Genomic DNA, 23,324 nt, shown 5'->3' on the forward strand with positions numbered 1-23,324 from the left:
ATTGAATACTCACAGCTTATGGCAGGAAAATAATCAGGAGTTGGTGAGAAAGGCAAGTTTTGTGATTTTTTTCACATGCGATAAATTTTAGCTCAATGTGTGCATTAAAGTTATGTGCTCCACAACTTTGTTAATTAAAAAAGTGTGTAAGTAACATTAAAATTGAAAATCAAAGTAATCATTTTTCTTCGTTACTGATAAGCAGCCTTAAGCTCTAAGGTGAGAAAATGAGAATCTACTAAAATCATCACTGAATTCACGTAATATCTAGACATCAGAAGATTTATCATTAAACTAATAAAAAGAAAACTGTTCATTATGCTTCTAAGATACTATCATGTGAGATAATAAGCCTAAAGAATCTCTCCAAAAGGACCTCATAGTCTTTTTTCTCTTTCCTCCTGCTGGTACATTTCTGACATGCTTTGATTGCATCATATTTTCTCTAGTCACAGAAATGCGAGGCATCTGGACTTGAAGTTTGATCCTGATCAGGAGAGCAACCCTTGCAATCCCAACAGTGGCCAACTTTGCAGTGGCAATGTTATTACAGGTTATTTTTGAAGAAGGAGCAATTGGAACAGCATTTTTATTAAACAAAGGCAAGGGAAAGTCATTTGGACCAAACGACTGTTACTATGGGGTATGTGATAATGAATACAATAACTAAGTTTACAAACTAGCTTTCAACAAAATAATTATTTTCAATCACTGGGAATTAACTAAAATAAAACCTAGTTTTGACATAACTTTTTCACATTTGTTCTAAGGCTTTCCAGAGGGTATTTTTTCTGAAAGTTGAAGAAATATTTCTTCAGCAATCTTTGAAAACTCAAGTCTCAGGAAACAATGTCTACTTTTGTAAAAATTAGTCTGCACATTTCCTCTTATAGCCAATCCTACGCATCAGTGATGGATGAAACTTAATATTGCAAAACCAAATACTCCATAAACTTTTGTTACATCTCCAAATTAATATTAGAAACAAATTATCTTGGATAAAAAATTCTAATATAGCAAAACTGGCATAATACTATTATGTTTTATGCCAATAGTTTTATGCCAATAAAACCCAATTCATTAATATCTGGTTCCTCCTCAACCTTTAAGCTTGTTCTTTTTTAAGGGGCAGCTCTTTTTGTCTCCTAGATGCCAATTTTTCTCCTGTTCCTAGCCTTTTTTTTTTTCTGGCTGCACCATGCAGCTTATGGGATTTTAGTTCCCCGAGCAGGGATTGAACCTGGGCCCTCGGCGGTGAAAATGTGGAGTTCTAACCACTGGACTGCCAGGGAGTTCCCCCGCAGCCTGTCTTCTTGTTTATGCTGTATAATACTGACCCAAATCAGTTCTCAAGTCCCAGACACACGTTTTCAATTGTTTCATTAGCATCACAAACCCAGTGCTACCAAAACTGGGTTTAGAGTCTACACACTGCTCTTTTTCTGACTATACTTATTCTATTACTTGCCTCAAGTCACACAAATTCAAACCATCCTAAATACTTTGGACTCTTTACCATCCTTACTGTACCAGGATACTGTCAGTGCCCAGCCACCTCCCTCAGCCTACCCCGAGGAGCTTACACACAGTCCGTTGTCTTACTTGCTGGCATCCTGAGGGAATTCTCTGGTCATGGAAGCAGGTTTGACCCAGGTATGGAGAAGGATGGAAGTGCCAGGAAGTTGATTGCTTATAATTTAAACTAAAATGTGTAAAATACACAGACTTTTGAAAATCCTGAAGTTAGTCACCTAAAGAAGTTTTTCTCCGATTTTGCAGAGACTATGTAATCACAATTTTATATACTCAGCTACTGATTTATGGAAATATTAGAGAGAAATTTGCAAAACATTTGTCAGGAAATGAAAAGAAATGTCAAAGTGTGCTCATAGTGCTAGCATAAAACATGCATTTCTTTGATCATACTGTTCATTCTTTTAAACAAGGTGTGAAAATCCCTGCCTTAAATCATAAAAATTACATTTCTTGTCACAGAGATCTAGTGAATGGGTCCCCTCTCCACCTACTTCCTATACCAGGGCATTGTCTGCCAGTGATTTTGTTCCACGGCATATTTATTATGAGCTTGCTATTTTCTATACAGCTTATCCATGACCTGTTAGTAATCTTTCCCTCAGCAATAAAGCAAGGTCATGACTAGAATGATGATGGAACACCATGCGCTGAGAGAAGGGAAGCATGGTGGAACTTGATGCAGGTGCCTTACACAGTCTTCTAGCCCAGGTGACTTTGAGTCTTCCTGTACTGAAAGAACACTGCTGTTGCTGGCCAGTCAGTGCTGAAACAGTTCTGGGCTCCTGGTGGAAAGTCTCCCCATGGCCCAGGCAGGAAGTATGTAAGGGACCCCTCATAAATCATTGTCAGGGACAGAATACTAGTATGTTCCAAGTTTATTGGTCATGTTTTAAGTTCTGCAACTGACCCAGTCATGAATGTGCCTCAGAAATTTAGGGCAGAGAACGCGTCATATATTTCTTTGCGTGCATTCAAATCACTTGTCTCATACTTGCTACTTAATGAATCAGTAAAGTTTAGAAAAATTCAAAACCTGTACGTTCCTGAAACCAATCCAAGTGTCTTCACGTATATTAACTCCTTTAGTCCACAGAACCTTTTGAGATGTTTGGTTTTTTTTGCGGTACGCGGGCCTCTCACTGTTGTGGCCTCTCCCGTTGCGGAGCACAGGCTCCGGACGCGCAGGCTCAGCGGCCATGGCTCACGGGCCTAAAGGCTTCGCGGCATGTGGGATCTTCCCGGACCGGGGCACGAACCCGTGTCCCCTGCATCGGCAGGCGGACTCTCAACCACTGCGCCACCAGGGAAGCCCCTGAGATGGGTTTAATAAATGAAGAAACAGAGATTTGAGAAAGTTAAATGACTATTATTCAAACTAACCACTATAAAATGAATGAATGAAGACACTTTAGAGCTGTGTCGGCACAGTAACATGAAGACCTCACTTTCTCTTCCCTGCACACAACACACATGAAAGGTATCTTTTATGGGGCAGCCTTAAATCCAGTAAATAATTGTTCTGAACAGCTCTGTAACTAAGCATAGTTCAGGAAATGAGTTTCAATACTTAGAAACAGTAGCATCCATCGTAAAATTTACTGCATACTAACAGAGACCCTGGGTAAGTAGAAGACCATAGGAAATCATTTAGGTTATTTCACAACATTGGACATTTTTTTCCTGATAAACTGAAAGAAACAGCAATATGAGGTACATCGATTGTAATCACTATTTACCTTTTATAACTTTCACTTCTCTTCACAAAATTAATCCAAAATGAAGTTGTATTACATCAAAGATAACTAACCCAGCCATTGCCACACACAGGGAATTTAGAATGGAAATAGGAATGCTGCTTTCTCTGCTAGAAGCCTTTTCATCTTCCCCTAATCTCCAAGTGACCTTTTCCCTACCCTCTCAATCCATTCTCTTGGCTTTTATTGCTTCATATGACAAATGTGAAGGGCTGGAAAATGTTGAACATTCTTAGAGGTACTCTGCAGGACTGTTGTCTTCTCAGAGAGAAGAAAATTCCATTACTTTGACTTCTTTTTCCTTCTCATTATACTACTTAGGTTTACTTCTCATTATACTACTTCCCAATATTGAGGGTCGTAACCCTCTGGAAGATCTGGCTCTTTCTCTCCCTACCTCATCACACTAAAATAGTCTCTTTATGAGACTAACATTTTTCAAAGGAAAGAGGAAAGGCTTGGCTTCAACAAGATTTTGTCTTCCTACCCTGCAAAACTCTCTTAGCAAGAAAATACTAAAGATCTGGCTACAGCTTTGAAAATGGAGAAGCATCTGTTTTTCCTTATCCCTGAAAACAAAATTGCTTGAAAATTCCAAATTTAAAACTTGAAAAGAAAGGTCTGATGATTTGTCTTTCTTTTCTCATGATTAGACACATTATACTCTGTGGAATTATGTAGTTAAGAGGAATAAATATGAGGAAATGGAGATCTTGATTAAGGGTACTCTTTTATTTTTAATTAGCTATGCCCTTAAATAAAAGGAATTCTTTTTTTTATTTTAATTTTTTATTTTTGGCTGCATTGGGTCTTCGTTGCTGCATGCAGTCTTTCTCTAGTTGCGGCGAGCAGGGGCTACTCTTCGTTGCAGTGCACGGGCTTCTCATTGCGGTGCCTTCTCTTGTTGTGAAGCACAGGGTCTAGGCGTGCAGGCTTCAGTAGTTGCAGCACACAGGTTCAGTAGTTGTGGCTCGCAGGCTGTAGAGCACAGGCTCAGTAGTTGTGGTGCACGGGCTTAGTTGCTCTGCTGCATGTGGGATCTTCCCGGACCAGGGATCAAACCTGTGTCCTCTGCATTGGCAGGTGGGTTCTTAACCACTTGTGCCACCAGGGAAGTCCCTAAAAGGAATTCTTAAATGCAGTCATCATTCTTGATTTAATGGTGAGATTTAAAGGATTTGTTAAGAGTAGCCATAGATCAGAACCTAGATGCTTGCATGCCACTCACCCTTCAATTAGGCTGAAATTATGAGAAGAGATATGGATTTATATAACTAAATGTGGTATTATCATAACAATATAGTATAAATTTTTGTTTGTAATAATAATTACCATAATAATACGGTATTTAGTTTTTGTTTTGAATATTTAGTCCTGTTCTTTCATATACTGTTAGCTACCTGTAAGTTTAGGGATCCAGAGATCTGTTACTTTTATTTTTCATAATATTCTGATGGCTTAGAAAAATCAAGTCAGAATCTCTGCTTTCAGGAATGAGCCATCTCTTCTGTGGAAAAAAAAAAAATCAATAAGTAAATAAATAGCAGGGGTCTTTGCAAAAAGTTTATTATAGTCATAAAATTACAGGACATGGGGTTTCTGGGAAGTTCTTGACATCATTGACTAAGCCTTTAAAGGTACATCTTAATAGAGAAACTTTAGAAATAATGAAAAAATAAAACAAAATTCTAGTTCTAAAGCATTGCCATACTTCCAGTTTCTTGTTGCTTATCTCTGTCATTGATATTTTACAAGTCATCTGGGAAAATGGATCTTAATTTCTATCTTCAGTTATAATATTTTAGAAACTGGCCCATCGATGAATAATTAAAGAAAGATTGCCTTTAGAATGATATGAACCAACTTTGTATTTTCTTCCATAACATCACGATGGTACAAAGATGACATGGGAGAGCCATCAGGAGTGAGGACCAGACTCGCTTAATCTAAAGCAAAGGCCAAGTGCCTTCTTAGTGCAGCAGGCATTACGTCAGTGTCATAAAAGCAAGGCCAAGCCTGCTGAGAAATGGAAAAGCTACTTTCACCAAATCAAACTTCGGCTTTCAGTTTAATGTGTCATCTAGCTTTGATTAGAGTCATGTACTTTAAAAATCCTTTTGATCTTCCCTAGTATTCCTAAGTTTGCATTTTATCATTTGAAATTTAGAATGGAGAAGCTAGTATTAAGAGAAAGTAAATTCCTAAGCGTGCAAATAAATCGAGCTATTTGAATATTTTTTCTTCTTCTGTGGCTCACATTGTTTGTTCAATTTTTCTACTCCTATTAGAGGGAAAAAAGCCCTGTATCCGTATAAGCCTTGTATCAGTCTTTGATCTAAAGATGAAAAGTTGCGTAGGGATTATTTTTCTATGTTGATACGTAGGCAGGATGTAGAATTGTGAGGATTAGGCATTGGACTAACATCCTTTTTTTACAAAATAAATTTTCAAGGAATAAGAATACCCTGTGTGAAATTGTATAATAGGGTGGAATATTTATTTTTGATAATGATCTGCTCAACTTAAAGTGTCTCTTTTCTTCCTATAATTTGTCTGGCTTTCCTTGCAATGCCTTGACTGTAGGGTAGAACACAAGTCTCACGTCCTCCCTCTCCTCCCTTACTATTATTAATTTACAATACAGTAAACTCATTCAAATTCAGCAATTTAACAGTTTCTCTACATAATTTGGTAACATTCTCTTAGAGATGATTCGACATTAAAAAAATATATATTTTGGGCTTCCCTGGTGGCGCAGTGGTTGAGAGTCCGCCTGCCGATGCAGGGGACACGGCTTCGTGCCCCGGGCCGGGAAGATCCCACATGCCGCGGAGAGGCTGGGCCCGTGAGCCATGGCTACTGAGCCTGCGCGTCCGGAGCCTGTGCTCTGCAACGGGAGAGGCCACAACAGTGAGAGGACTGCACACCGTAAAAAAAAAAAAAAAAAAAAAAAAAAAAAATTTTGTCATCCCCAGCTGTTTGCCAAGATGCCTTCTGGTACATGTGACGTGGGGCTTATGTGACCTTATGGTGATGTCAGGAGACAAGGTCTGTGGAAACAAGTGATTCTTCTCTTGATTTTCTCTGGTCTCTGCTGTGGAGTGACTAGTCCTCTATATCCTTGAGTTAGTGATTGCTGTGGTGGGTCCGTGAACGTTTGGGCTGTTAAAAGATAAACGGAGGCATAATACAATTTTTCAGAGTTTATTTGAGCAAAAATTGATTCCAACTGGGCAGATCCAAACCAGAAGTGGTTAGGAGTGCTCTACTGACAGGAGCTTGGGGAAAGATTCTTATGGAGTAAAGGTGGACACAAAGAAAGGAAATTATTGATTATCTGTAGCTTAAAGCCCATTGTCTCTTTGTGATTGGTTGTCCTTAAGTTTCAATTTTGTAACCTTGAGGCATTTATAGGCTTAAATTTTGGTTTGCTTACATAGGCGGCCAGGGCATTAGAGCCACTTCAGTCTAATGGCCTCCTTGTTTAATTAATTTAACACGGCATTGTGCTGAAACTTCCAATTGGAGTGCACGGTCCCGTGAAGTCCCTACACATAGCATTCTTTTGATCTCAGTCCCACATGCTTCTGATGGTACCCTGTGTCTATCTCTTTACCAGGGTGTAACAAAACTGACGTCCCTCCACAGCACCCCAGCTGGAGGCGATCCAGAAGGGGGCTACCTTAGGCTATCTCTCTAACTGCTTCCCTCTGCCAATACTGACATAAGATTCCAGACATGCCAGGTTGAACATGGCCACACGCAAAGCTTCCCTCGAGCAGATATATCCAGACTACAGCCTTAGGTCTAATCCACCTGCCACCTGATACTGTAAAGAAACTTATATTGGTCCACGACACTTATTCATTTATGTGCTGTCCATGGCTGCCTGCATGTTACAAGGGCAGAGTTGAGTAATTGCAGCAGAGATGATATAGGCCACAAAGCTTAAACTATTTAATATCTGGACCTTTACAGAAAAGATTTGTTGACTCATGCCCTACAGCCTTGCAGCCTTTCTCTGAGTATCCTGGGTAAACATGTCACCATCCTCTCCCCCTCTCCTACTCTCAGGATCTACCATTCCCAGCAGGAATTTTCCAGAAAGGAAAAATGAGGGCATAGGTTGACCTTTCTTACCACCTTCATGTCTCCTGTTTTTATCTCAAGGGACTCAGGGGACTTGGGGGCACTTCCCATTCTCATCTTGTCTTCTAGGAATTCTCTTAAATCAATCTCTTCTTTCTGTAATCGTATTTAATTCTGTTTCCTTTCTTGAGATCCTACTGGCAGGTTGGCCTTGGGAGGGAGAAATAGGCTTACAAACAGGAGAGTATAAATCAGGAGGTATTCAACAAATATTGTACTTGTTCCACGTGGCTCACTTTTCCTACTTGTATAAATAAATGACAGTACATAGGCATTTGAAGAGTCGAGCGTTACATTGTTTTTCCTAGTAATGCTAATATTGACATGAATTATTTCTCTTTTTCTCAAATTAAGTAAAACATTATGATTATGAATGATCTAGATAAGCAAAAAATAAATCAGGAAGACATGTTAAGAATAATACTGTGGGGCTTCCCTGGTGGCGCAGTGGTTGAGAGTCCACCTGCCAATGCAGGGGACATGGGTTCGTGCCCCGGTCTGGGAAGATCCCACGTGCTGCGGAGCAGCTGGGCCCGTGAGCCGTGGCCGCTGAGCCTGCGCGTCCGGAGCCTGTGCTCCGCAACGGGAGAGGCCACAGCAGTGAGAGGCCCGCGTACTGCAAAAAAACAAAACAAAACAAAACGAACAAAACTATTACCTAGTAGGGAAAGAGAAGTTGAAGATGTTGAGGAACTGTTGTATAATTGGTAGAGGTTCTTGATATTAGAGTAGATGGTATCCATTGGTCATGTGATGGGCAAGATGTGGGCAGGAGCATGGATTCCTCAACCATATTTATAGGTAGGGTATCCATGCTGTCTCTTACTTCCAAGAAAACTGTTTCCCCTATTCTCATCTCACTCCAAACCTCTACTCACTCTCCCCATTCCTAATCTCAGCTAATTTAATCTCTTATTTCCCTGAAAAAAATCTGAGCCATCCAAAGAAAACTGTCTTATCTTCCACCTGCAAATCTGCACACCTATTCGTGTCGCTATGTATTTACTCTGCTTTCTCTCTTGTTACTTTGGTTGACTAGTCCGAGCTCCTAACTAAGTCTGCCCGTGATGTGACCAGTGGCTACTATGCACTCTAACATCAAGAACCTTCTGTAATTATCTCATAACTCCTCAGCATTTTTGATTTCTTCTTCTCTAGTGGGTAAATATTAGCTATATATTATACAGTAATTATACGTATGCAAATATATATATGTATATATGTAATATATTATTTCCCATTAAAAGTAATCCTCCTAAATCCACATGGCCCTCTAGCTGCTTTTGCTTCATCCATTTATAGCAAAAGTCCCCCCTAAGACATTATATATTCTCATTCTCTCCCTTTACTCACTTCCTATTCCCTCCTCAGTCCCCTCCAGAGTTTCACTTCCATTTTTCCACTAAAATTGCTCTTATGTAAGTGCTCTGTGATCTCCATCTTTGAAGCCCAGTGCACCACCCACAGCATTCTCTTACTAGACCTCTTAATAACAGTTAACACTGTTGATCTATGTCACCTTTTTGAAATATTTTCTTTCCTTGACTTCTGGGCTGCAACATTCTTCAGAACCCTGCACACTTTTCTTCTTACCCACTAGTAGCTCCTTTTCAGACTCCTTTTCTGATTTCTTCCTCTCCTGAATCATTAAATATTGGAGCACCTGGTACTCATTCTTGCACTTTTTTATTTTTAAATTTACACTCAGGTCCTGGATGACCTGATCTCATCTCATACATTCAAATACCATCTCTATACCTGTAATTCCCCACTTTATATCTCAGGCACTCATTGTGTTGCTGAACTCAAGCTTCAATAACTATAAATGCCTTCTTGACTTCTGTACTTGAATGTTTAATAGACCTCTATATCAAACTTCATTATCCTAAACCCCTTTTTTCCCACAAACTTGATAGTCACTCAGTCTCAGTAAATGACACCTTCCACATCACAAATAAACCATGTCCAAACCACGAGCAATACTGTCCTCTTAATCTTCAAAAATATACCTTGAAGTTGATTAACTCTCAAGTCTTCCACTACTGCCACCCTGGCCCACACAACAGAGCTTCTCACCTGGAGCAGTATTTCAGCTCAATTTGGTTAATTCACTACAAAAACTTCAAGTAAATCTGCTAGCTGAGGAGTAAAGAGTGAGGTGAAAGCAGGAAAATAAACTTGGAAGGGACAGTCATTTGTGATGACTTTTTTTTTTTTTTGTGGTACGCGGGCCTCTCACTGTTGTGGCCTCTCCTGTTGTGGAGCACAGGCTCCGGACGTGCAGCCTCAGCGGCCATGGCTTATGGGCCCAGGCGTTCCGCGGCATGTGGGATCTTCCCAGACCGGGGCACGAACCCATGTCCCCTGCATCGGCAGGTGGACTCTCAACCACTGTGCCACCAGGGAAGCCCTGTGATGACATTTATTAACTTCTGATGTTATACATATGAGAACTCACCAAACAAGATTGTTTTTATGACTTGGTGACTATAGATTGAAAACTTTTGGGTATTACCACAAACCCTAGTAGGATTTCAGACCACAATTCCATGCAATAATAATTTTCTGTGTTCTAAGTGATTTAAGTTGTAGAGTTGAGGGGAAGAAATACTACTTCATCTATATTACATGGGGGAAGATAAGACCTCTAGACCTAAATATAACAAGTAAGATGCAACAGTGGGCTATCACTTTAAAATTTGTATGAATTGTGGGCCATCAATCTATGCATTTAATGAATAAATTTCTACTTTTTTAGGATAACTTTCCCACTATAAAGAATAGCTTCACACAATTACACCCAGTGTGTAACACCTGCATTTTATGAAAAGCTCTGATATACTAGGCTACCCCCTCACTCTGATGACAGTAATGGTTCTGATCCAATCTACTTACATTCTCATAATTTTACACATGTCAGTTTATTCTGGATGATCCGTCTCTCTGCTGGAAATGAGTCAAGATAATGAGAAACCCAAAGCCCTCTTTGTTAGATCTCTGATGAGGTTTTGGGTTGTTGAGGTGAATCATCCTGATGTCTGGCCCCAGGCAGAGGTGGGGAAATCAATGAAGGAGAACTTCTGAGGATGTCCTGAAGACTCTCAATCCCGTCCAGGTGTATGGTCTACTCTGAGAACAATGAGCTAACAACTCTGACTTTCTTTCTTGACTTTATTTCTTCCTATAATCTTAAATGATGTGACTCATTTAAAACTATTTCACTTCTCATATATTTCTCCTTGACTTCCTTAGACTAGAAAGTGGGAGGCAAGCAGCATGAAAGAAATAAAACTGAAAAACAAAGTATCTGTTGAGAACTGAATTGCAGGTAACAAAACGGTATCTCCAACATTGTGAAAAATGAGTACATATTTTGCTCTAAAAACTAAAGAGGAGGAAATTTCATTATTGTAATAGCTCATCCCTGTGGCTATTACCATATGTACTATAAAAAGTAACTACTTTAACCTCATATCTTAATATTATTTCCAATTAAGAAGCTGCTTATCATCATCCTCTGTGTAGTAAAGTACTGTACTCTTCATTTGTCCAGTAAGTACTTACTTATACATTATTTTATTTCACTTTAATATTTTGTTTTATATCATTCAACACACAAGAAAATTTCACTGTTAAAGTAATTCAATCATAATTTATAATGGAAGTGCAGAAACCTTTAGAAAAATATAAATAACCCTATTTGGTGAATTCAGATTTTATTATTTAGAGTTTAACATAGTGGTAAAGACCATGAAAGGTTTTCAATCATTAAATCATCCCTAAAATGGAACAGTAATGTTCATTTTCCTTTAGTGATCTTTTTCTTTAGTTGTTTTATTTTGGGTCCTCATGATCTGTATTTTTAATCCTTTAGCTCCCATAGAGCCTCTCATGTTGTCTTTTGCAGGTTTTCATGGTCTCAGGTTATTCCTGCCCAGAACTGTGCAAGGTCAAAGCTCTTTTGTCTTCATAGACTCAAATTAGGAAATGTATGTAACAAAGGTTCTCTCTTTGCATCTCATCACTTCTTTTCTCAGAGTGCCACCTTCACGCCCTCAGGCTTCTTCCTTGGATGAGAGGCCTGGCCTCAAGCATGCCTGGGGTTGTGTCCTTTTAGTACAGGTCCTGAGAGGAAGAAGCTTTTTTCCATCAACAGCAACAGAAAATTCACCAGGGAGTGATTCCATTTAACCTGGTTTATGCTCCTTGCCCAACTCCTGGCTGTGTGTGAACTGCAGGGTAAGGTGCCTTGCTCATATCTGTCCTTCACGGACCATCTGCACGATAAGAACTCCTGCTGCTGCACAAGTGTCATTACGTGTTTATGAGTAGCTTCCTTTGCCCCTAAGGTCACCCTGTGTAAGCGGAACAAACTTCTTCTTGAAGTTCAGCTTTGGTTTCTTTATGTGCTATAGTTTAGAGGGAGAGGAAGTAAAGGATGCCTGTGGGTGTGTTTGAGGGGTAGGGGGAGGAAGAGAGAAGAGCAAGGAGGAAGAAAGAGAGAAAAGACAGTATGGCAACACCAATGAACCGATAAAGCAATAAGGATTGCTATGGCAGCAAAGAAAGAAATGATGGAGAGAGAAAAAATAGGAATTGTTGACAGATTCAAGATATAGGCCCCAGGCTTCCCTGGTGGCACAGTGGTTAAGAATCCACCTGCCAATGCAGGAAACATGAGTTCGAGCCTTGGTCCAGGAAGATCCCACATGCCATGGAGCAACTAAGCCCGTGCGCCACAACTACTGAGCCTGCGTGCTACAACTACTGAAGCCCATGTGCCTAGAGCCTGTGCTCCACAACAAGAGAAGCTCCCTCAATGAGAAGCCCGCCCACTGCAACGAAGAGTAGCCCCCGCTCGCCGCAACTAGAGAAAGACTGCATGCAGCAACGAAGACCAATGTAGCCAAAAATAAAATAAATAAGTGAATAAATAAATTAAAAAAGATATAGGCCTGCCTCAGAGCTCTGTACCTTGGCAAAAACTTAGATGTCCCTGGAAGTTTTGATTCTATTTTGAAAAATATGACTTTAGATTAAAAGCATTGCTTACTTGGAAGAATAGGAATGAGATTTTACTAAAATCATTTTTGAATATTGCTGCTTGACTGGGTGTAATTGAAAATGGTTATTATCCTATAAGTGTTTCATAATGTGTAGTGAAATGAGCCATGAACTCCACCCCTTCAGCTCAGTCTTATACCTCTCTTAGCTATGAAAAGCAAAGCCCCAAGTGCACTTTGTGCTGTTGGTTTTAAAACCACAAAGAAAGAGGAAGAAATGGTCTGCAGATCTGATACATATGACATGACAACATATAAATCAATTATCCCGCTCAAATTTAACCCAACTGTAAAATCAACAAAACCATTCAAAGGGGTTGAGGCCAGGCATCACTTAATTGACTTCATTCCACCTATAAGTGGGTTCTTTGAGAAGCTAGTAGACACATACTTATCTGGTGGTTAATATGAACTCAGTTTCGATAACTGTAAATGTGTTGCCTCATAGAAGGGAGTCTGGGAGTTGTGTGGTATTTGGCTTTATTGACATATTGACAATGACATATGATGTACAAATGTACTGTGAAACATATTGCAGTAAGATTGTTGGCAGCGTGTTCCTTTCTAAATATCAGGCTGAAGCTTACAATGAAGTTTGCTTTACCACATTCTGCTGTGACACATGAGCACTGCTTAGTTTAGGACTGCTATAAAACAGTCACATCTAGGATACGAAGGAGGAAGCGTATAATACAGTCATTTCAATAGATTATCATTTGATCATTCAATTATTAAAATTTTTAAATTTCAGGACAGTTTTAGATTTACAGTATTTTGCACAAAAAATTTACAAGTAAACCAGAGGGCTCCCATAGATCCTCCATTCACTCTTTCCTATTAGTATTTGAAACTATTAAGGTACATTTGTCAAAATTAGTGAACTAATATTGTGACATTATTATTTACTAAAATCTATATTTTACTCAGAATTCCTCAGTTTTCTCCTAATGTTGTTTTCTTTACCAGGATCATCCAGTAGTCATGTTTCCTGAGGATCCTCTTTTTTTTTTTTTTTAACATTTTTATTGGAGTATAATTGCTTTACAATGGTGTGTTAGTTTCTGCTTTATAACAAAGTGAACCAGTTATACATATACATAGATCCCCATATCTCCTCCCCCTTTCATTTCCCTCCCACCCTACCTATCCCACCCTTTTAGCTGGTCACAAAGCACCAAGCTGATCTCCCTGTGCTATACGACTACTTCCCGCTAGCTATCTATTTTACATTTGGTAGTGTATATATGTCCATATATACACTACTACTCTCTCACTTTGTCCCAGCTTACCCTTCCCCCTCCCCGTGTCCTCAAGTCCATTCTCTAGTAGGTCTGCCTCTTTATTCCAGTCTTGCCCCTAGGTTCTTCATGACCATTTTTTTTTTTTAGATTCCATATAAATGTGTTAGCATACAGTATTTGTTTTTCTGTCTGACTTACTTCACTGTTTATGACAGACTCTAGGTCCTTCCACCTCACTACAAATAACTCAATTTCATTTCTTTTTATGGCTGAGTAATATTCCATTGTATATATGTGCCACATCTTCTTTATCCATTCATCTGTCGATGGACACTTAGGTTGCTTCCATGTCCTGGCTATTGTAAATAGAGTTGCAATGAATATTGCAGTACATGACTCTTTTTGAATTATGGTTTTCTCAGGGTATATGCCCAGTAGTGGGATTGCTGGGTTTTATGGTAGTTCTATTTTTAGTTTTTTAAAGAAACTTCATACTGTTCTCCATAGTGGCTGTATCAGTTTACATTCCCACCAACAGTGCAAGAGGGTTCCCTTTTCTCCACACCCTCTCCAGCATTTATTGTTTGTAGATTTTTTGATGATGGCCATTCTGACTGGTGTGAGATGATATCTCATTGTAGTTTTGATTTGCATTTCTCTAATGATTAATGACGTTGAGCATTCTTTCATGTGTTTGTTGGCAGGATCCTCTTGATTGTGATATTTTCTCAGGATTTTTCAGAATTTCCTTCCTTTGATGACTTTGACAGGTTTGAGAATTAGTGGCCAAATATTTTGTAGAATGTCTCTCAGTTGGGGTATGTTTATTTTTTTTAAATCAAGATAAGACTGGGGTTATGGGTTTGGGGGAGAAATACCACTGAAGTAATGTGACATGTACTTCACATCTTCTCAAGATAACATTACAGTTGATGTTACCTTAATGTTATTTGTCACATTTCTCTTTGTTTTATTTTTAATGCACTCTGTTAACCTCTATCTTTTAAATGGTGTATTTAAGTCATTTACACTTAAGATAATTATTGATATGTTAGGGTTTAAGTTTGCCATTTATTTATTTGTTTTCCTTTTCCCATTCTTCTATTACTCTTTTCATTCCTTCTTGTGAGTTAACTGAACATTTTTTAGGATTCCATCTTGATTAATTTATAGTGTTTTTGAGTGTATAGTTTGTATAGTTTTCTTAGGGGTTATGCTGAGTGTTACAGTATGCATGTCTGACTTATCAGAGTTTACCAGTATCAACGCTCTACCATTTCAAGTGAAGGGTGGAAAACTTACTGCCACTGAGGATGTTTACTCTTTCCATTTTTAAGCATCACTGTCCTGAGTATCAGTTGGTGTTAAAATTTGTATCTTAGTCATCACATATGATGTAGAAAACTCATGAGAAGAAAGATAGTCTATTGCATTTACCCATTTTTCTGCACTTTCCACTCTTCTTTCTTTCCTGATGCTCCAAGATTCTTTCTTTTATCATTTGCTTTGTCTTTGAAGAACTGTTATAGCCATTCTTTTGTGTGTGGGGGGGATTCTTGTGACTTTTAATTCTTATTATACTAATGTTTTACATAAGTGTGGGGAGTAAAGATGGGAATGGAGTAAGGGAAAGGAAGAAGTGAAAAGTATCTTTCAAGTTCCTTGAACTATTGAAGCATGTGCTAGGGTAAGAAAGTTCAATAAAAGCATCACGACCTTATCACCACAGAGCTTTTAATAGAGATGTGCAACAGAGACATGGCAACTCTTTAGTTCAGGTAGAAGTGACTCTGACAGAATTAATCCTGCGTCAACTTGGCATACTTGGAACACTGGGCACTGCAGCTGCTACACAGCTGGGCAGAGGAAAAGTCAGCTGTCCAGAATCTACTTCCTAGCATGCAAGTAGGAGCATGTGTATCTCTTCCTCTCCAGCAGAAAAGAGACACTCCACCAACTTTGTAGCAATGAGAAAACTGTTGGGCTAGTCTCTTAGAAAAGAGAAAGATTTCTTATTTTGTATTGAAGTATAGTTGATTTACAACGTTGTGTTAGTTTCTGGTGTACAGAAAAGTGATTCAGTTATACATATACACATATATATTCTTTTCCATTATGGTTTATTACAGGATATTAAAAAGAAAGATTTCTTTTTTATATTTTCTGGTGATGTTGACTGACTGAAAGTGACATGCCCCCTGTGGGTACTGCGCATGCTCCCTGCACACAACACCACTTAAGGGGTGGGCAGACCACCTAAGCCACCCTTCCGGCTGACCCCCTAGACACACCCCAACCCTCACCCCATATAAGGAATAAGCGCCCCCACTCCCCAGGGGAGCCAGGCAGCAAGGGAAACTGTTTCTTATTCTGCTCCCCCCTGCTGCAGCAGGGGCCCCAATAAAGCTTTGCCTGAATTTCTTGCCCAGCCTCGGTCAATTTCTATTGATTAAGGAGGCCAAGAACCCTGGTCAGTAACAGCGTCAGTCGTGGATGATTGGTTTATCCTCGGTTGTGAGATTATACAGCTGAGTAAGGGTTGGGTCTAGTGCATGAATATAGATTTTAATTTTAATTCACAGCAAATGATGATCAGCACAGATTAAGCACCTTAGTTCGCACTTCCCCTGTACCTGAATCATCTATTGATAGGAAGCTGAGCTTTAGAGGAGAGAGCTGAATCCTTAGGTAACTTCTCTGATTGCCCGAGAACTGCAGTTTGCTCCAATCTAAGGTGTGGTTTTCTTACTAGAGAAAGTAAGTATTCAATGCTAACTTTGAAACTTTTAAGACATAGTGGTGACAGGTGTTTTGGTTCAGGAACAGGCTGTTTAACAAGTCAAATGCCTATCATTCCATCTCAAGCATTAACTTGTTTTAAGCACGAGAATTCTATTTTTTTTTTTTTTGACTTGAAATGGTGCTTTCTTCTATATTTGATTTCTCGGTTTTCTTAGTACATACTAAGATGTACTAAGTACATACGTCTTCAAAACTTTCCCCTTTTCTGGGAGGTTTTCTCAGAGGCAACTTTTAACGTTCAGCATCTCCAGGTGGTGCAGCTTCTCCGGGCGAAGGGAGGCGGAGGCCCCGCAGCTGTTCCTTGTTGCGGTGGATGGTCTTGTTCCCGTCGGCGCACGGCGTGGAGAGCTCAGATCCAGCCTGATGGACGCCGGCGGCAGGCCGGGCCAGGCCGAAAGACGAGGCCACGTTGCAGCGGGACAGCGACTGCGACCACGCCGTTGGCCCCGGAGAGGCGCAAGGACAGGTGGGAGATGGGCGAGGCGGGTGGCGGCGCTGGGGCGGGAGCGCGGGGCGCGGGGCGCGGGGCTCAGGGTCGCTCCTGGGCGCCTGGGAGGCCTCGCCGTTCTTCAGTGGTCGGTCTTCTAGTGATAAATTCTTTTAATTTTCCTTTGTCTGAGAATATCTTTATTTCTCCTTTCTGGTTGAAGGATAGTTTCACTAGACCTCCGTTTTTGTAATTTCCTTTCTTCCAGGATCACGCTAGTAGCAACTGCTGTGAAACAAGCCACACCACAAATTAGCAGCTTAAAATACCAAACATTTATTTAACGATGATTCTGTAGGCTTGCAGTTTAGGCTGGACTCTGCCGAGGACTTCTTTTCTTTGAGCTGGGTTTCCTCGTTTATCTTAAACAGTTACAAGTAACTAGACAGTTGTGCTTCTGAAGGTTGGTTGGCTGAGAGCCTGGGCGCTTTGGCTGTTCTCCGCGTGTCTCATCTTACGTGTGTGTCATTCATTAAAGACGTTAACGTGGCAGTGGTGGGCACCCATGAGAAAATTTCAAAAGCTTCTGGAGGATCAGCCTTGGAACTGGCACAGCATGTCTTCAGTTGCATTCTCTTGGCCAAAAGCAAGTCCCAAATCCACCTCTGTACCCAAGGGTGTGGGACACGATTCCACCTTTAATGGGAGGGTCTGCAAAGTCCAAATGCAAAGGGAGTGGGTGCACACGGGAAGAGTGGAAAACTGGGGGCATTTTTGACATCGGTCTGCCACAAATATCTTAGAACGCCGTCTTGCCCGCAACTGTAGGTCCTTGATGTTGTCAGAAATGTTTTACTCATAGGAAGGTTGACCTGATACAACTTAATCCTCTGTAGTTAGAGGTGGAAGTCCTACAACGATATTTTTAAAGCATGAATTTTGGAGGAGGTGGTGTCAAAAGTTCAGAAAAAACAACAGTAAAACCAGCGAATCAACGAAGTAGTAATTAATCAAAGCTTATTTTGCACACACCGAAAGGCAGTTTGTGAATCAGGAGCAAACTAAAAAATGGAATGAGGCTGAAGGGTATATTGTTATAAAGCAGCACAGTGAGAAGGCTGTGACTTTGATTATTCACAGTGATTGGTTATGATAATAGAATCTTAAATGACAGGGAATTGGTTAGTGGTTACCTCATATCAATCTTGGGAAACTGTTTAAAGTTTTGCTTATGATTTCCAGAGGGACAAACAAGTAATGACTCAGTTCAAGGTAGTCTTGCAAAATAAGCTAAATTAAGCTGTTTATATGACTAAACTCGTTTTGTCTGCTCAGGGAATTTTCGAGGCTGGTCTCATTTGTTTTCGATTTTAGCAGTGGAAAGATTATTTGCACTTGTGGAAAAGGTAGCCATCTACATCATAAGACTGTAAATGATATAAACTGCTTGAAGTAAAGTTCAGAGCACTGTTGATTTCCTTTGTGTAAGATGACAGTGAGAATTAAGATAATTTAGCAACAGCTGCCTAATCAAGATAGAAATAGAAGTAACAAGGATGTGGCAACCATTGTTGTGAAAGAGAAATAAGTATACATGGGGAATCACGATGAAGCCATAGATCTGTGTCCAGCATCATGACTAAGTAAATAAACTTACCCATCAAAAAACATGGTAAACACAAGGGGGAGGTAGAGTTCTTTGTAATGCTAATGCACATGTTTTTTGCTATTGAAATGGAATTGTTTTCTAAGGGTAAAGATCAATGACAATGCATATCACACAGTCTTAAATTTAGTCAGCCTGAATTCAACACTATATTTCTGATGACATTTTTGTTATAATATGTGACAAAACAGTTGTTTTTTTGAATTTTTGAATTTTATTTTACTTTTTTATACAGCAGGTTCTTATTAGATATCCATTTTATACATATTAGTGTATATATGTCAATCCCAATCTCCCAGTTCATCCCACCACTACCACTGCCCCTCGCCGCTTCCCCTCTTGGTGTCCATATGTTTGTTCTGTGTCTCAATTTCTGCCCTGCAAACCGGTTCATCTGTACCATTTTTCTAGGATCCACATATATGCGTTAATATATAATATTTGTTTTTCTCTTTCTGACTTACTTCACTCTGTATGACAGTCTCTAGATCCATCCTTGTCTCTACAAATGACCCAATTTCGTTCCTTTTTATGGCTGACTAATATTCCATTGTATATATATACCACATCTTCTTTATCCATTCACCTGTCAATGGGCATTTAGGTTGCTTCCAGGTCCTGGCTATTGTAAATAGTGCTGCAATGAACATTGGGGTGCATGTGTCTTTTTGAATTATGGTTTTCTCTGGGTATATGCCCAGTAGTGGGATTGCTGGGTCATATGGTAATTCTATTTTTAGTTTTTTAAGGAACCTCCATACTGTTCTCCATAGTGGCTGTATCAATTTACATTCCCACCAACAGTGCAAGAGGGTTCCCTTTTCTCCACACCCTCTCCAGCATTTGTTGTTTGTAGATTTTCTGATGATGCCCATTCTAACTGGTGTGAGGTGACACCTCATTGTAGTTTTGATTTGCATTTCTCTAATAATTAGTGATGTTGAGCAGCTTTTCATGTGCTTCTTGGCCATCTGTATGTCTTCTTTGGAGAAATGTCTATTTAGGTCTTCTGCCCATTCTTGGATTGGGTTGTTTGCTTTTTTAATATTGAGCTGCATGAGCTGTTTATATATTTTGGAGATTAATCCTTTGTCCCTTGATTAGTTTGCAAATATTTTCTCCCATTCTGAGGCTTGCTTTTTGTCTTGTTTGTAGTTTCCTTTGCTTTGCAAAAGCTTTTAAGTTTCATTGTTTTTTTTTTTTTTTTTAATTTCCATTATTCTAGGTGGTGGATCAAAAAAGATCTTGCTGTGATTTATGTCAAAGAGTGTTCTTCCTATGTTTTCCTCTAACAGCTTTATAGCGTCCAGTCTTACATTTAGGTCTCTAATCCATTTTGAGTTTATTTTTGTGTATGGTGTTAGGGAGTGTTCTAATTTCACTCCTTTACATGTAGCTGTCCAGTTTTCCCAGCACCACTTATTGAAGAGACTGTCATTTCTCCATTGTATATCCTTGCCTCCTTTGTCATAGAGCAGTTGACCGTAGGTGTGTGGGTTTATCTCTGGGCTTCCTATCCTGTTCCATTGATCTACGTTTCTGTTTTGTGCCAGTACCATATTGTCTTAATTACTGTACCTTTGTACTATAGTGTGAAGTCAGGGAGTCTGATTCCTCCACTCCGCTTTTTTCTCTCAAGACTGCTTTGGCTATTCAGGGTCTTTTGTGTTTCCATACAAATTGTGAAATTTTTTGTTCTAGTTCTGTGAAAAATGCCAGTGGTAGTTTGATAGGGATTGCATTGAATCTGTCGATTGCTTTGGGTAATAGAGTCATTTTCACAATGTTGATTCTTCCAATCCAAGAACATGGTATATCTCTCCATCTGTTGATATCATCTTTAATTTCTTTCATCAGTGTCTTATAGTTTTCTGCATACAGGTCTTTTGTCTCCTTAGGTAGGTTTATTCCTAGGTATTTTATTCTTTTTGTTGCAACGGTAAATGGAAGTGTTTTCTTAATTTCTCTTGCAGATTTTTCATCATTAGTGTATAGGAATGCAAGAGATTTCTGTGCATTAATGTTGTATCCTGCAACTTTACCAGATTCATTGATTAGCTCTAGTAGTTTTCTGGTGGCATCTTTAGGATGCTCTATGTATAGTATCATGTCATCTGCAAACAGTGACAGTTTTACTTCTTCTTTTCAAATTTGTATTCCTTTTATTTCTTTTTCTTCTCTGATTGCCGCAGCTAGGACTTCCAATACTATGTTGAATAATAGTCATGAGAGTGGGCATCCTTGTCTTGTTCCTAATCTTGGAGGAAATGCTTTCAGTTTTTCACCATTGTGAATGATGTTGGCTGTGGGTTTGTCGTATATGGCCTTTATTATGTTGAGGTAGTTTCCCTCTGTGCTCACTTTCTGGAGAGTTTTGGTCGTAAATGGGTGTTGAATTTTGTCAAAAGGTTTTTCTGCATCTATTGAGATGATCATTTGCTTTTTATTCTTCAGTTTATTAACATGGTGTGTCATGTTGATTGATTTGCATATATTGAAGAATCCTTGCATTCCTGGAATAAACCCCACTTGATCATGGTGTATGATCCTTTTAATGTGTTGTTGGATTCAGTTTGTTAATATTTTGTTGAGGATTTGTGCATCTATATTTATCAGTGATATTGGCCTGTAATTTTCTTTGTAGTATCTTTGTCTGGTTTTGGTATCAGGGTGATGGTGGCCTCATAGCATGAGTTTGTGAGTTTTCCTTCCTCTGCAAGTTTTTGGAAGAGTTTGAGAAAGATGGGTGTTAGCTCTTCTCTAAATGTTTGATAGAATTCACCTGTGAAGCCATCTGGTCCTGGACTTTTGTTTGTTGGAAGATTTTTAATCACAGTTTCAATTTCATTACTTGTGATCGGTCTGTTCATATTTTCTGTTTCTTCCTGGTTCAGTCATGGAAGGTTATACCTTTCTAAGAATTTGTCCATTTCTTCCAGGTTGTCCATTTTCTTGGCATAGAGTTGCTTGTAGTAGTCTCTTAGGATGCTTTGTATTTCTGTGGTGTCTGTTGTAACTTCTCCTTTTTAATTTCTACTTTTATTGATTTGAGTCTTCTCCCTCTTTTTCCTGATGAGTCTGGCTAATGGTTTATTAATTTTGTTTATCTTCTCAAAGAACCAGCTTTTAGTTTTATTGATCTTTGCTATTGTTTTCTTTGTTTCTATTTCATTTATTTTGCTCTGATCTTTATTTCTTTCCTTCTGCTAACTTTGGGTTGTGTTTGTTTATCTTTCTCTAGTTCCTTTAGGTGTAGGTTTAGATTGTTTATTTGAGATTTTTCTTGTTTCTTCAGGTAGGATTGTATTGCTATAAACTTCCTACTAGAACTGCTTTTGCTGCATCTCATAGGTTTTGGATCATCATGTTTTCACTGTCATTTGTGTCTAGGTATTTTTTGATTTCCTGTTTGATTTCTTCAGTGATCTCTTGGTTATTTAACGTATTGTTTAGCCTCCATGTGTTTCTGTTTTTACGTTTTTTTCCCTGTCATTGATTTCTAATCTCATAGCATTGTGGTCAGAAAAGATGCTTCATATAATTTCAACTTTCTTAAATTTACTGAGGCTTGATTTGTGACCCAAGATGTGATCTATCCTGGAGAATATTCCATGCGCACTTGAGAAGAAAGTATAATCTGCTGATTTTGGATGGAATTTCCTATAAATATCAATTAAATCTATCTGGTCTATTGTGTCATTTAAAGCTTGTGTTTCCCTATTAATTTTCTGTTTGGATGATCTGTCCATTGGTGTAAGTGAGGTTTTAAAGTCCCCCATTATTGTGTTACTGTCGATTTCCTCTTTTATAGCTATTAGTAGTTGCCTTATGTATTGAGGTGTTCCTATGTTGGGTGCATAAATATTTATAATTGTTATATCTTCTTCTTGGATTGATCCCTTGATCATTATGTAGTGTCCTTCCTTGTCTCTTGTAGCATTCTTTATTTTCACATCTATTTTATCTGGTATGAGTATAGCTACTCCAGCTTTCTTTTGATTTCCATTTGCGTGGAATATCTTTTTCTATCCCCTCACTTTCAGTCTATATGTGTCCCTAGGTCTGAAGTGGGTCTCTTGTAGACAGCATATAGATGGGTCTTGTTTTTGTATCCATTCACCGAGCCTGTGTCTTTTAGTTGGAGCATTTAATCCATTCACGTTTAAGGTAATTTTTGATATGTATGTTCCTATTACCATTTTCTTAATTGTTTTGGGTTTGTTTTTATAGGTCCTTTTCTTCTCTTGTGTTTCCCACTTAGAGCAGTTCCTTTAGCATTTGTTGTAGAGCTGGCTTGGTGGTGCTGAATTCTCTTAGCTTTTGCTTGTCTGTAAAGCTTTTGATTTCTCCATCGAATCTGAATGAGATCCTTGGGTAGAGTAATCGTGGTTGTAGGTTCTTCCCTTTCATCCCTTTAAATATGTCATGCCACTCCCTTCTGGCTTGTAGAGTTTCTGCTGAGAAATCAGCTGTTAACCTTATGGGAGTTCCCTTGTATGTTATTTGTCATTTTTCCCTTGCTGCTTTCAATAATTTTTCTTTGTCTAATTTTTGCCCATTTGATTACTATGTGTCTTGGCATGTTTCTCCTTGGATTTATCCTGTATGGGACTCTCTGTGCTTCCTGGACTTGGGTGACTGTTTCCTTTCCCATGTTAGGGAAATTTTTGACTATAATCTATTCAA

This window comes from Leucopleurus acutus (assembly GCF_964270905.1).
Source record: "Leucopleurus acutus genome assembly, chromosome: 3".
Classification (NCBI taxonomy): Eukaryota; Metazoa; Chordata; class Mammalia; order Artiodactyla; family Delphinidae; genus Leucopleurus; species Leucopleurus acutus.